Raw genomic sequence first — 12500 nt, forward strand, 5'->3', positions numbered from 1 at the left:
ACATGGTACTTTAAAATCAACGTTGATTGCAGTAAAGTAATTGACTGACAATTAAGGTTGTATGTGGGGTGCCTAAAATTTGAACTTTTCTTATTCCCGAATATTTTTTGTGGGCGCAGAAGCACGGGGCAAATGGTATTGTTTTTTTTCTGGAGGGGGATCAGACAATATAAAACCAATTAGAGGCCGAGTTGCCTGACAGAAAGGCCAATTCTAGCCCCAGTCCATGCCGGTTACATGTAATTAGCTATGCACACATTTGAGATCGATACCCAACCTTACTGAGCATCAGTTCTTTGCGTTATTTTAATTTTCTTGTTTTTCTTTAAAATAAAAAAGGGAATGGTTTTTATTGATGTCATTATCTAGTCAGCATAAATGACTTTTATGGATACAGGAGAAGTGTTAAAATGTGAAGATTTCAAGTGTGGTTTGTGGTCATCTGCTTGACCACTTAAATGTTGTTTCATTTGATGATACGTTTTGTTTGGTGTTCCCGCTTGAATGTGACAGTAAGTTGTACAATGTTACTCTGTGTGTGTGGTGTGTGTGTGTGTGTGTGTGTGTGTGTGTGTGTGTGTGTGTGTGTGCGTGCGTGAGTGTGTTTGTGTGTGTTGGTGTGTGTGTGTGTTTGGTAACCGGCTTTGTACAGCGGGACCACCTTATTTTGTCATGTATTTTTATTCATTCTGGAGCTTTATTAAATAAACTGTCCATTTCAATCACAACTCTGGTCTGGTCTTATTGTCAGTGTTGCATAAATGATTGTATGTGAGCTTGTGAACATACAAAGAAAAAAGAAAGAAACATTCTGTGTCGAAATATCTTGACTAAAAATCAGGCCGAAGACTACACCTGTTGCATTTCCTATTATGCTCAGGCAATTATAACTGAGGGCGGAAGCGACAATGATTCGTTTTCCCCCCAGATAACATTAATTTGTAGAGACAGAAAAGGAACACGCACATTCTGGAACTGATTTGTGTAAATAACTGAGAGGGTGTTTTGTCTGTTTTGTGAAACGGTCCTCACACATTTGCAAAGTTCCACAGTTAGGCAGCTGAATTAAAGCATTACATAGTAATGCATAGTGTAAACTCTAGGCCTACTTCAAGGTCTTATTACTTCAAGATGCATACACGTGCTGTTATATCTGTTAGTGCTTGCCGGACACCAGTGCTGATTAAAATGGCTTAGATTGTTACTAATTTGAAACTACAGTATGTCCTTTTACGTGTTGTGACAATTTTGTTGGTACCGATGATTTATAAAAAGACTCTTATCACAGGTTTATTTCGTATCAAACATTTATACTTACTTTCAAGTTCGAGTATAAGTTTACTTCCACGAGGAGAGTCTCTCTGTGTGCGCGCGCGCGCGCGTGTGTGTTTGTGTGTGTGCGTGCGTGCGCACTTAAAGATTCTTGATTTTGGAACATAAGCAGTTTATCTGTCAGGGAGTTGTGTGTGTTTTCATGGCTGCGTGTTCTTTTCCCTCTCATTCTTCCTCTCGGCAGTCCGGCTTCAGAGTCATTTTGTTCCTCCAGGCTCAAAGCAGAAAGCAGCAATGTTTTAAAACATTCAAAAACAAGGATTGTATGTGAGTGTGAGTCATAATTTTCTTTTAAGAACCGAATCATAGCACCACAAGGTTCAAATATGTGCACAAAGCAAAAATAGTGCAAAGCAAAAATTAGGAAAGCAGCATATGGCCATGACTGGAGACACTGCTTTTTGTATCGATCATTCTGCAGACGTCACACTCTGGAGAAAATAAAACATGACAGAACTCAGTACTGATGTTCTCTGTAAACCATGATTTACATCTTTTACCTTATTCCATACGACATTGCGAGTTTTGCCGTTGTTTCCCTGATAATAAGTCTCGTACTCAGGCACTGTTTGTTTTTCCTCAGTTAATATTCAGAATTTTTCCACGTTTGTTTTGTTGTTGTTGTTGTGCTTGTTTAATTTAGGTTTGTTGTTTTTGTTTAAAACACTCAAACATACGCACACATCACACGCACACTTTTACTTTTTAAGTTATAATAAGTATTGCATTCAGCCACTGTTTTTTTCTCCTCAGTTGATATTCTGATTTTTGTCAGTTTTTGTGTCATTTGTTTTTGTTGTGCTTGTTTGATTTAGGTTTGGTGTTGTTTGTCGTTGTTGTTTGTTTAACACACACTCAAACACTCACACACACACACTAACCAGACACACACACCACCACCACCACCACCACCACAACCACCACCACCACCACCACCACAAGAATAGGTTTACACTCACTTTTTCCTCCACGTTTTAATTTTGGCAATATCATTAACCCAGGATTGCAAAGCAGGGATCATTTGTCAATTTCATAACAACGTACATACAATTTCAGCTGGTTACTGCAATAAAATGTGCATCATCACAGGTTTCTGCTGGAATGACAGTGTCTTATGTGTCAACACAAAATACACACACACAAAATGGGTGTGGTGCTGCATGCCCCATAATAGATCCTAACTTCACCCTCTAAAGCTCCCTGCAGATGCATGTTTTGTGCACAAAAATAGCCTTTTAAAATATGCAGTATACAAAATAAAAATGCAGACGACATTTCTACATTTGATGGGGGAGTTGTCCTGTATTAGAATTATTTATCAAATAATTAAAGTTAACCAAAGTATATGTAATAAAACCAAGGAGTCCTCTGTTAAGTAGCTCAACACAATGATCGCAGCCCAGGGTGCTAACACAGTTAGGGTATGTTGTTCAAGACTTGGAAGGTCAAGGTTTTAAAGTATGCTTCAGTAACGGAATCTTATAACAAAGCTAAAACATTTACCACTGAAGCAAAACCATCTCTGAACAATTCAAAATTGTCACACGTACTAGTTTTACATTTTAAGGATCTTGCCAAGTGCATATCTTTTTATTGTGAAAAATTTGTATTGCAAACAAAAGAAAACACAATGTCTTGTGATCTGTAAATGTTCTTGATACTTAATACATTACAGGGAACCTTATAAATTGTTCAAGTGAAGTACTGTACAGCCTATTTAGCTTGTTCATTTTCTCCCTTTAACCTTCGCCGGCACTCGTGGGTCCGTGCGGACCCAGAAGGGTGTTTGATTGCAAATATCTTTTAAACGAGTTGGAATTTTTTAATGAGCTTTTAGAAATGCCTCAGACACCTAACAAGCTATCATCTCCTAAAAGCTCATTAAATTTCAGTGATAATTAATTAATTAATTAATGGTCAAATTTAGACTACACACGGAAGCATTCGTGGGGACGTGCGGACCCATACTTCTCAAAGAAGGAAAAGCGTGTATACCCTTCCGAGGCACTCGTGGGTCCGTGCGGACCCAGAAGGGTGTTTGATTGCAAATATCTCTTAAACGAGTTGGAATTTTTTTAATGAGCTTTTAGAAATGCCTCAGACACCTACAAAGCTTTCATCTCCTAAAAGCTCATTAAATTTCAGTGATAATTAATTAATTAATTAATTAATGGTCAAATTTAGACTACACACGGAAGCATTCGTGGGGACGTGCGGACCCATACTTCTCAAAGAAGGAAAAGCGTGTATACCCTTCCGAGGCACTCGTGGGTCCATGCGGACCCATACTTCTCAAAGAAGGACAATTGTGCAAACCCTTCCGTGGCACTCGTGGGGCCATGCAGACCCATAATATTTTACCAAATACCGTGTGTAGTCTAAATTTGACCATTAATTAATTAATTAATTATCACTGAAATTTAATGAGCTTTTAGGAGATGATAGCTTTTTAGGTGTCTGAGGCATTTCTAAAAGCTCATTAAAAAATTCCAACTCGTTTAAGAGATATTTGCATCAAACACCCTTCTGTGTCCGCACGGACCCACGAGTGCCACGGAAGGATATGCATATTTTTCTTTCTTTGAGAAGCATGGGTCTGCACGGCCCCACGAGTGCCACGGAAGGATATGCACATTTTTCCTTCTTTGAGAAGCATGGGTCTGCTTGGCCCCACGAATGCGTTCGTGTGTAGTCGATAACGAGTGCCGGCGAAGGTTAAGGTAATTTTGTCTCAACAATCATGTTATCTGCTACAAGTCTATAAACTGCTGTAAACCTTTCTGCCCTTGAAGTAGATTCATGCCCTTCTGTGTGGGCACCTTCTTCTTCTTCCTCTTCAGTGTTTGCATTTGGATGTGTGCTCTCTGGCCAAGTCTTGTTGCACAGGGGTGGCAAGGAAAGGCAACCCTCTCAGAACGTGTTGCAGAGTCTGTTCTTCCTACCCTAGCCACAGTCCGCTGTAGGTGCAAAACCTATCCTTTTGAGGTGTACCTTCAGACAGCAGTGTCCTGTGCGAAGGCGGAAGATGGCTCTCTGTTCTGTGTGAGTAAAATGGGGATATGGTCTTGAATGAGCTGGTATCTGTCTGTCTTTTTGTTGTTGATATAGACATCAAAGAAGCTCCAGCACCAGCCAAGTGTTGACTGTTTTCTTTATGCGTAACCTAGTCCTGGCAGCAGCTGTTGTCCATCTGTAAACAAGCAAGATCATTATTATAATATATTGATGGTGTATATGTTTTACCAGAAAGACGAGTAAAATACCACTTAATTTTTGAGTCACTTGAGAAAATGTGACTCTATGTAATCGGTCAGTGTTAGTCTGTCCGGCCGGCCGTCCGTCCGTAGACACCACCTTAACGTTGGACTTTTCTCGGAAACTATCAAAGCGATCGGGCTCATATTTTGTTTAGTCGTGACCTCCAATGACCTCTACACTTTAACGATGGTTTCGTTGACCTTTGACCTTTTTCAAGGTCACAGGTCAGCGTCAAAGGAAAAATTAGACATTTTATATCTTTGACAAAGTTCATCGGATGTGATTGAAACTTTGTAGGATTATTCTTTACATCAAAGTATTTACATCTGTAGCCTTTTACGAACGTTATCAGAAAAACAAGGGAGATAACTAGCCTTTTCTGTTCGGCAACACACAACTTAACGTTGGGCTTTTCTCGGAAACTATAAAAGTGACCGGGCTCAAATTTTATGTGAACGTGACTCATTGTGTTGTGAATAGCAATTTCTTCCTGTCCATCTGATGCCTCATATAATATTCAGAACTGCGAAAGTGACTCGATTGAGCGTTTGCTCTTCTTGTTGTTTTAGTAATGAGGCATACATGCAGTTGAACGATCATATCTTGTGATATCTGCCCTCTGAAAAAAACCTACTATTCAAAATGTACTTTTACATCTTGTTTTTTTAACTTAGGCTTTTGAAGATCCACATTTACCACCCAAAAGGAGCCTGGCGATACTGGCATGCTTTAATTAAGATGACGTGTTACTCAGAAATAGTGCTTTTAGTTATGCGCTATAGAAATCTCCTTAATAAATAAATAAATACTGGTGGTGGTTCACTGCAAAGCATAACCTGATATGATTTCTTCATAGCACCTGACTGGAAATGAAGTTTCATACAATAAAAACTATACTGCGCCAGATTTACAGCAGTTCTGTTGAATTCACACAGTCAGAAAATTTCAAGGCTGTCCTCAACATTCTATGCTCACACACACACACACGACTTGACTTCACTTAGGAAGGTTATGTGATGCTTAAATAATCTGTCTTGCCACTATTTCATCACAAGTAACCACTGTGTTTATTGCTGGTATGTGCCGGAGTGGAGGGATAGTCTTACCCCATGTAAAAAAATAAAAAAAAAAAAAGCCTGGCAGGTGATCTGAGATGCCTTTAATAACACAAAGCTGCCTCTGTAAACAATTCTGCTTTTACACATGCTATCCCTTAACTTGGATTCATACCAAAATCAAGCCTAGCTTCATAGGAAACAGAATGTTACTTCAGCATTTAGAATTATGATCTTATTCCATGTACACGCCTTGGCAAATCTGACTCGATCACTACAGCAAGAAGTCAGTGTGTTGATTGTTCATATGTGACCAAGTTGAGGGATGAGCTTATCCTATGTTAAAGCCTGGCCTGAACTGAGACGGTGAAGAGAAGTAGTGTGCCTTTAATGACACAATGCTTTCTTTGTAAGCAATAGATTCAACATCTCAGATCTGGTCAGGCCTATACAAATGCCATCCCTCAACTTGGTTCATACAAAAATCATGTGCCTGGCTAGAGAGTGGGGATTTGTTGTTCTCTTTTTCGAAATCCAAAATAAGCAAAATCAGGTCTTAAAAAGGAGCAAGTCTTAAAATGGGAGTGAATTTACAGATGTTATGAACAAGAAGTCTGCGTAAACAGGGTCATTAATAGGAAGGAGTCTTAGATTGGGGTGTCTTAAAAGGGGCAGGGGTGGGGTGGTGTGTGTGTGTGTGTGTGTGGGGGGGGGGGGGGGAGTCCACAGTAATGACCATAAAATAATCAAAATAATACTATTAGTCATCTTATTCTCTACCAAATTTCTAGAGGTCAAGACAATGATACAGATTTTTTACTTGTGTCACTGTTAGTGTCATTCTATGAATAACAGACCAATAGAAAGAGAGAGAAAGAGAGCTCTGTGGTTTTTTTTTTACCTGGGTTCATGCTCAGTTGCTTGAAAATTGACTTGTCAGAGGTTCTTCTTCAGCCTTACACCCACATGCAAGAGAACTTGTACCAGATAATGAAATAAGTGAACTTTGAAGTGCATTCATAATTAAAGCCCAATCATGTGGTTCAACCTACCTAGTCTTGAAAAGCCTGTCCGAGGAAACAGAACAAGCACCCTTCCGCAGACCTTCCTAACTGGAGAGTCTTGGTTGTAACCGCACACTTTCTAAAGTAGTCCATAAGCAGTTCCATGTGCCTATGTTTTCACTGGAACCAGCTCCTTTGTGTACCTGTGATCTGGATGAGCTGCAACACATAAAACTTTCATATGAACACTATGTCATAAGTACACCAGTTAGCATACATCAAACACCGAGGAGCATCACAAGATATGTTCTAAGGAGGTAACAACTATTGTCACAAAGTGTTTATGATACAGCCACAGGCACATGGCACTGAGTGGTCAATTGGTGAGGGGGGTGGGGGGGGGGGGGGGGGAGGGGCAGAAGTTCTGCTCAGTCTTGTCTACTGATACAACACTTTGTGGTGGTGTAAGGCAGGGAATCACACCCCAACCACTGGCCCCGCCCACCTGGTGTCGAGTGCCTGAGGATACATCAGTCCCAGTCATGGCTGGCCCCCGGTTTGACCAGACAACTGCCATGTATGGGTACATTTACTTTACAGTACAGATTAGTTTTCAATAGCAATGACATCATGGACGCACACCTGCCCAACACTGACACTGACAGCAAAATCAGCGAACAAACGTGATAAAGAGTAACTAATCGTCACAAACATCAAAATGCTTTGCATTAATTTTCTTGAAGAGGTCATTCTTAACCAGATAATCATTTATAGGCAATTGAAGATTATTATTCCACCTACAGGCTATCACTCCTATGGCTGTTACTTGTAACACATTTCATTTCTTAAAATATGTTTTGTAAAGTACATAGATTTCACTAAAAGGCACATTCCTTCTCATGAAAACAATTTGGCTCACCGTCTCAGATCTGGTAGGGCTTTAAAATGGGATAAGACATGATCTCCAGGGGTCGACACTAACTTATTTGGCCTGGGGCCACACTGGCCCCAGAGATGGAAATTGCTGGGGCGGAAAAAAAAAAATCTGGGGCCCACTCTCAGTATTCACGTGCGGCAATGCATTGTCTGTTTTTCTTCATCGTACTGAAGCCAGGGAAATTCTTTCAACCATTTGACATTGAAATTACGACAGCGCTTCGCGCTTTTGGCTGCATCGGTCTCCTTTTTTCGTTTCTCTCCACCCTGTTCTTCATCTTCATTTGACCATGTCTTTTTACACCAGGGATGTGTCGCCACATTTTGCGTTTGGCATTTGAAGGCGATACTTATCTCTCACGCTAAAGAGCGCAATCTGGGAGTTATTTCCCTTACGACATTGTCCTTCGACGATTTGAATGTGTTTTTTTCTTGACTGCGGCATTGATCGTAACGCAAATTTCAGTGACGACTTTGACTGGCGATTTTTAGTGATTGGCTCTGCTGGCATTAGAATTTTCGGTTTGTCATTGTTGGAATTTATCCTGGGGCGGAGTGGGCCCCAAGCTTCGGCAATGTTTGGGGCGGAACACAAAACTCTGGGGCGTTCCGCCCCCCGCCCCCGCTAGTGTCGAACCCTGATCTCTTAACTTGTTCACATACCCCAAAAAGTGCGATTGTGTTATGAATAAATGCTGTAAAAGCTACCTGTACTAGTTCATTAAAAAAACAAATCACAAAATGTCACTTCACCACAGCATGCAAACAGTGTGTTTATTTCTGGTATGTGTCTAAAGGCGGAGACAGACGCACAACACAAAACCCTGTTTTCGACAAAAACACCATCTCAAAACGTCGGGGAAACACATGTTTTTAAAGAGGGGATGTCACTTGCGAAACACACAGATGAAGCGCGGTGCGTGTTTTCACAGAAATATCGGTCAGTGTCAGCTTAACCCGTCCAGCTATCGCCCTGTGTTTGAGTTTGTAAACAACACGGCTGGCAGTGCCCACTGATACGGTCAGTGCCCACTGATACGGTCAGTGTCCACTGATACGGTCAGTGTCCACTGATACGGTCAGTGTCAGCTTGACCCGTTCAGCTACCGCGCTGTGTTTGGGTTTGTAAACAACACGGCTGGCAGCGCCCACTGATATTATTGCCTCTCTTCAATCGTGACAGGATCCATAGACTCTAGTTAGGATTCATGGGTCCGATACTACCCTGAATCGGTACCACATCTGAGTCTGCCATTTTTTTCTATCTCCGTGGTGCCGGAAACCGAGTCACTTGAGTTGATCTTCCGCGTTCATTGGCTGACTACCAAAACGTGTTTTTAGATTTTAGAGCATGCTCTAAAACCCAAAACACGATGCAAAAACACGAAACAGTGTTTTCTGAAACGCGTTTTGGGGGATGTCACATGGGAAACACGCTGTTTTGTGTTTGTTTTGAAAGGAAACACTGTTTTGTGTTGTGAGTCTGACATGGCCTTAACACAGACACACACACACACCATACACACATACACCAAAGCAACACAAAAGCCGAAAACATGCCTACCATCTAAATGAGGATATCCAGTTCCAACTGTCTTCTGCCAATATAACACTGCCAGAGACACCATGGTGTAGAAAGTCAGTTTAAAGAGAGACTACCTGGAAGAAAAATATATATAATAATAATAAAACACCCAGTGCAATAGACATACTTTCTCGTTAAAGGCTTACTTTACTATGTAAAAACACAATCACAGTCTCAGATCTTGTCAGGCTTTTACTTGGGATAAGATCATCCCTCTACTTGGACGCATACCAACATAGATCAGCTTGAATGTTCGTGAAAATATCCCATATTTTGAGTTAACTCACCACAGCAAGCAGTCACTGAATATATATTTTATTTTTTGGTATGTGGCCAAGATGGGAGACAGTGACCCACACTATAGTGACAAAGCAAGTGGGCCTTTAAATTGTAAACTGTTATATAATATGTGCATTTTGACTTCTTCATAAATTATAACCCTGATGCAGGCAGTCATCAGTAGTGGTTTAGTACCTAGAATGAGAAAAGAATGAACTTGCAAGAAAGAAACTGAGTCAAAATCAAAATACCCTTTAAATTACATTAGATTCCACGGGGCAGACAGGGTTTGAAGTTAGAAAGCTCTGAAAATAACTCTGCTATTTGAAATTGACTAATAGTATTAACTTATAACGTCATACATGATACATGATACAAACAAATGAACTAAGGCTTTTGAAGATCCATATCCAATCCTGCTACACAAAGGCACAAGCAGAGGTTGAAATTGCCAGGGTCATTTTCCATCCCCATGTAGCCTGGATTTAATTACTGGCATGTTTTTTTGTAAAGAGGTGTGTCACTCAGAATGACTGGAGATGGTTCATTCAATGCAGAGCATAAAATACCATTGATTTCTTCATGCCATCTGATTTGCCGGTGAATTCACAGGGCGAGAACAATTCAAGACTGGCCTCAACATTTTATGCTGACTGTAAATTGTAATTATATAATATATCCACCCTAGCTAACTGGTACACTAATCACTTGCTCTGGCGGACTTCTTTTTCCAACATCATAAATCTGTTATTTGTACTTTAGCCTTTTGTGGTAAAATATTCTCATTACCAGTTGCACTCACAATCTATTGCTAGTGTATTTTGGAAATGATCAAAAGCCTTACTTGTGTTCTATGACAGCACCATGTCACTGTTGCGGGAAGAATGAGGCAGGGCTTGGTAATAACTGAGACCTGCAAGTAAACAAAACATATTTAGAATCTCATCATGTGTTATTTTGTTATAATTATCTATGTCATGAGGTCTTACATTGCAATAACAAACACACGCATAACTTAACTTAGCAAGGTGTTCTATGTGCTAAGAATAAGAGTAATTGTTTAATGAATTAACGCTGAAGAAGCTACTAGTTGCTTAAACAAATTCATAGCAAAATGTCACTTGATCACCACATCAAGCACACTGTATGTTCATTTCTGGTATGTATGCAAGTGGAGGGATGATCTTGTTCCATGTAAAATCCTAGCTCAGCTGATCTCTCTCAACTTGGATTCATACCACACATTAGGAGCCTGGCTGTTTCTGTTCAGTGGGCATTTCTCCATTTGTTTTATTTGAATGCATTTCTTAAAAAGAACACTTCCTCTGCACAGCAAGCAGTCAGGATGTTATATGAAGTCTTATATCGCGCGCGTATCTCCAGACTCGGACTCAAGGCGCAGGAATTTATTTATGCCGTGTGAGATGGAATTTTTTTACACAATACATCACGCATTCACATCGACCAGCAGATCGCAGCCATTTCGGCGCATATCCTACTTTTCACGGCCTATTATTCCAAGTCACACGGGTATTTTGGGTGGACATTTTTATCTTTGCCTATACAATTTTGCCAGGAAAGACCCTTTTGTCAATCGTGGGATCTTTAACGTGCACACCCCAATGTAGTGTACACGAAGGGACCTCGGTTTTTCTTCTCATCCGAAAGACTAGCACTTGAACCCACCACCTAGGTATTACTAGGAAAGGGGGGAGCAAATTGCTAACGCCCTGACCCAGGGTCGAAATCGCAACCTCTCGCAAGTGCGTTACCACCCGACCACCCAGTCCTTTTTGTTCCAAATCAAACGTTGTTTTGCTCCAACCAAGACTGCAGATCTTGGCAAACATGTGGCATAAAAACTAGATTTGATGACCTTACCCGTACTCACCCTGAAAAGTGCCGATCTAGATTTTGCTATTTTAACAGAGGGGACAGAGGTTGTACCTAGCTCTCCTCATGCAGACACCGCATAACAAATATGTGTAACAAATCCAGTTGCAACACTGTAGTTTCATGGCTTAATTTCATTGACTGATTGAGTCAGCAGTAGTGAACTACTACATGTCAGTATGATCATACCATTACCTGTATTAGGCCTAAAAAAAAATAGGTGTGGTTACGGTAACCCGACCTACCCTATTTTTTGGGGCCGACCCTATAACTTTTTATTACATTTGTCAAAAAAATACACACAAAAAACAAGTAAACGAGTGCAGACAACACAATGAAAGCGAAAGCGCCCGAGTCGCACACTTATTTCTCTGTCAAGTAGGTTTAATTTGTACACATTAGAAAAAAAAGTTTAAAAAAAAAAAGTGATTGCCTACCTTCCTACCCTATTTTTTTGGGCTATGTTACCGTAACCACACCTATTATTTTTTTTGGCCTTAGTGAGTATTACAATTGGAGCAATCTGCAGAATTGTTACCAATACATCATCATAACAGGAATTCCTCAGTGCATGAGACATTGGTGTGTAGACATATAATACATAAATATGTAGATCTTTAAAACATTCAATGAGTCATGGGACTAAAAACTGCCAAAGCCTTATGTGGCAACATCACAAACAAACAAAATTAACCAACCACAAATTATGTCAACCTCATGGCCCTTGTACTTGTAGTTCAAGTTGTACTGTTGTACTAGCCAACAGACATAAAAAGGAACTTAGCTCAGTAGGTGTTGATTGCTCTGCGTCATTATCAATATCATGATGCAGTGAGAGTCGAAATGCAGTTCAAACACAGACAGAACAAAATGGAATCTTTGAGTTTGAAATTGAATGAAAAAAAAAAGTAATTTGTATGGTCATGGTGTAGAAGTTTTGAACTTTAGCGTTGTAAATTCATTGCTCCGAAATCTAACCCTCCGATTTATGTCCTAAGTCATTTACATACCTTTGGAGTTTTACGGAATGGGTATAACGTCCTTTCATCTAATGATCTACTGTGGGATTTTGCCCATGCAGTCGCCGTCACTGTCTCCTTGACCTACTTGGAGTCCTTGCTGGGTTGAATCGGCTGAGGAGCGAACCCATGACGACTC

General features: G+C 40.3%; 1 long non-coding RNA gene across 1 annotated transcript in view; it reads right to left on the reverse strand.

The window, feature by feature from the left end:
* Positions 1 to 2287: 2287 nt before the first annotated feature.
* Positions 2288 to 12500, reverse strand: part of LOC138961566 (uncharacterized) — a 10287-nt gene continuing 74 nt past the window's right edge. The window contains exons 1-5 of the long non-coding RNA XR_011454225.1: positions 12353 to 12500; positions 10294 to 10362; positions 9150 to 9244; positions 6698 to 6868; positions 2288 to 4522 (exon numbers count right to left, since the gene is read on the reverse strand). The exon at positions 12353 to 12500 is cut by the window's right edge and continues 74 nt beyond it. This is a non-coding gene — a long non-coding RNA (uncharacterized lncRNA). The remainder of the gene's footprint in view (positions 4523 to 6697; positions 6869 to 9149; positions 9245 to 10293; positions 10363 to 12352) is intronic.

The sequence above is a fragment of the Littorina saxatilis genome, linkage group LG3 (genome assembly GCF_037325665.1).
Source record: "Littorina saxatilis isolate snail1 linkage group LG3, US_GU_Lsax_2.0, whole genome shotgun sequence".
Taxonomy (NCBI): Eukaryota; Metazoa; Mollusca; class Gastropoda; order Littorinimorpha; family Littorinidae; genus Littorina; species Littorina saxatilis.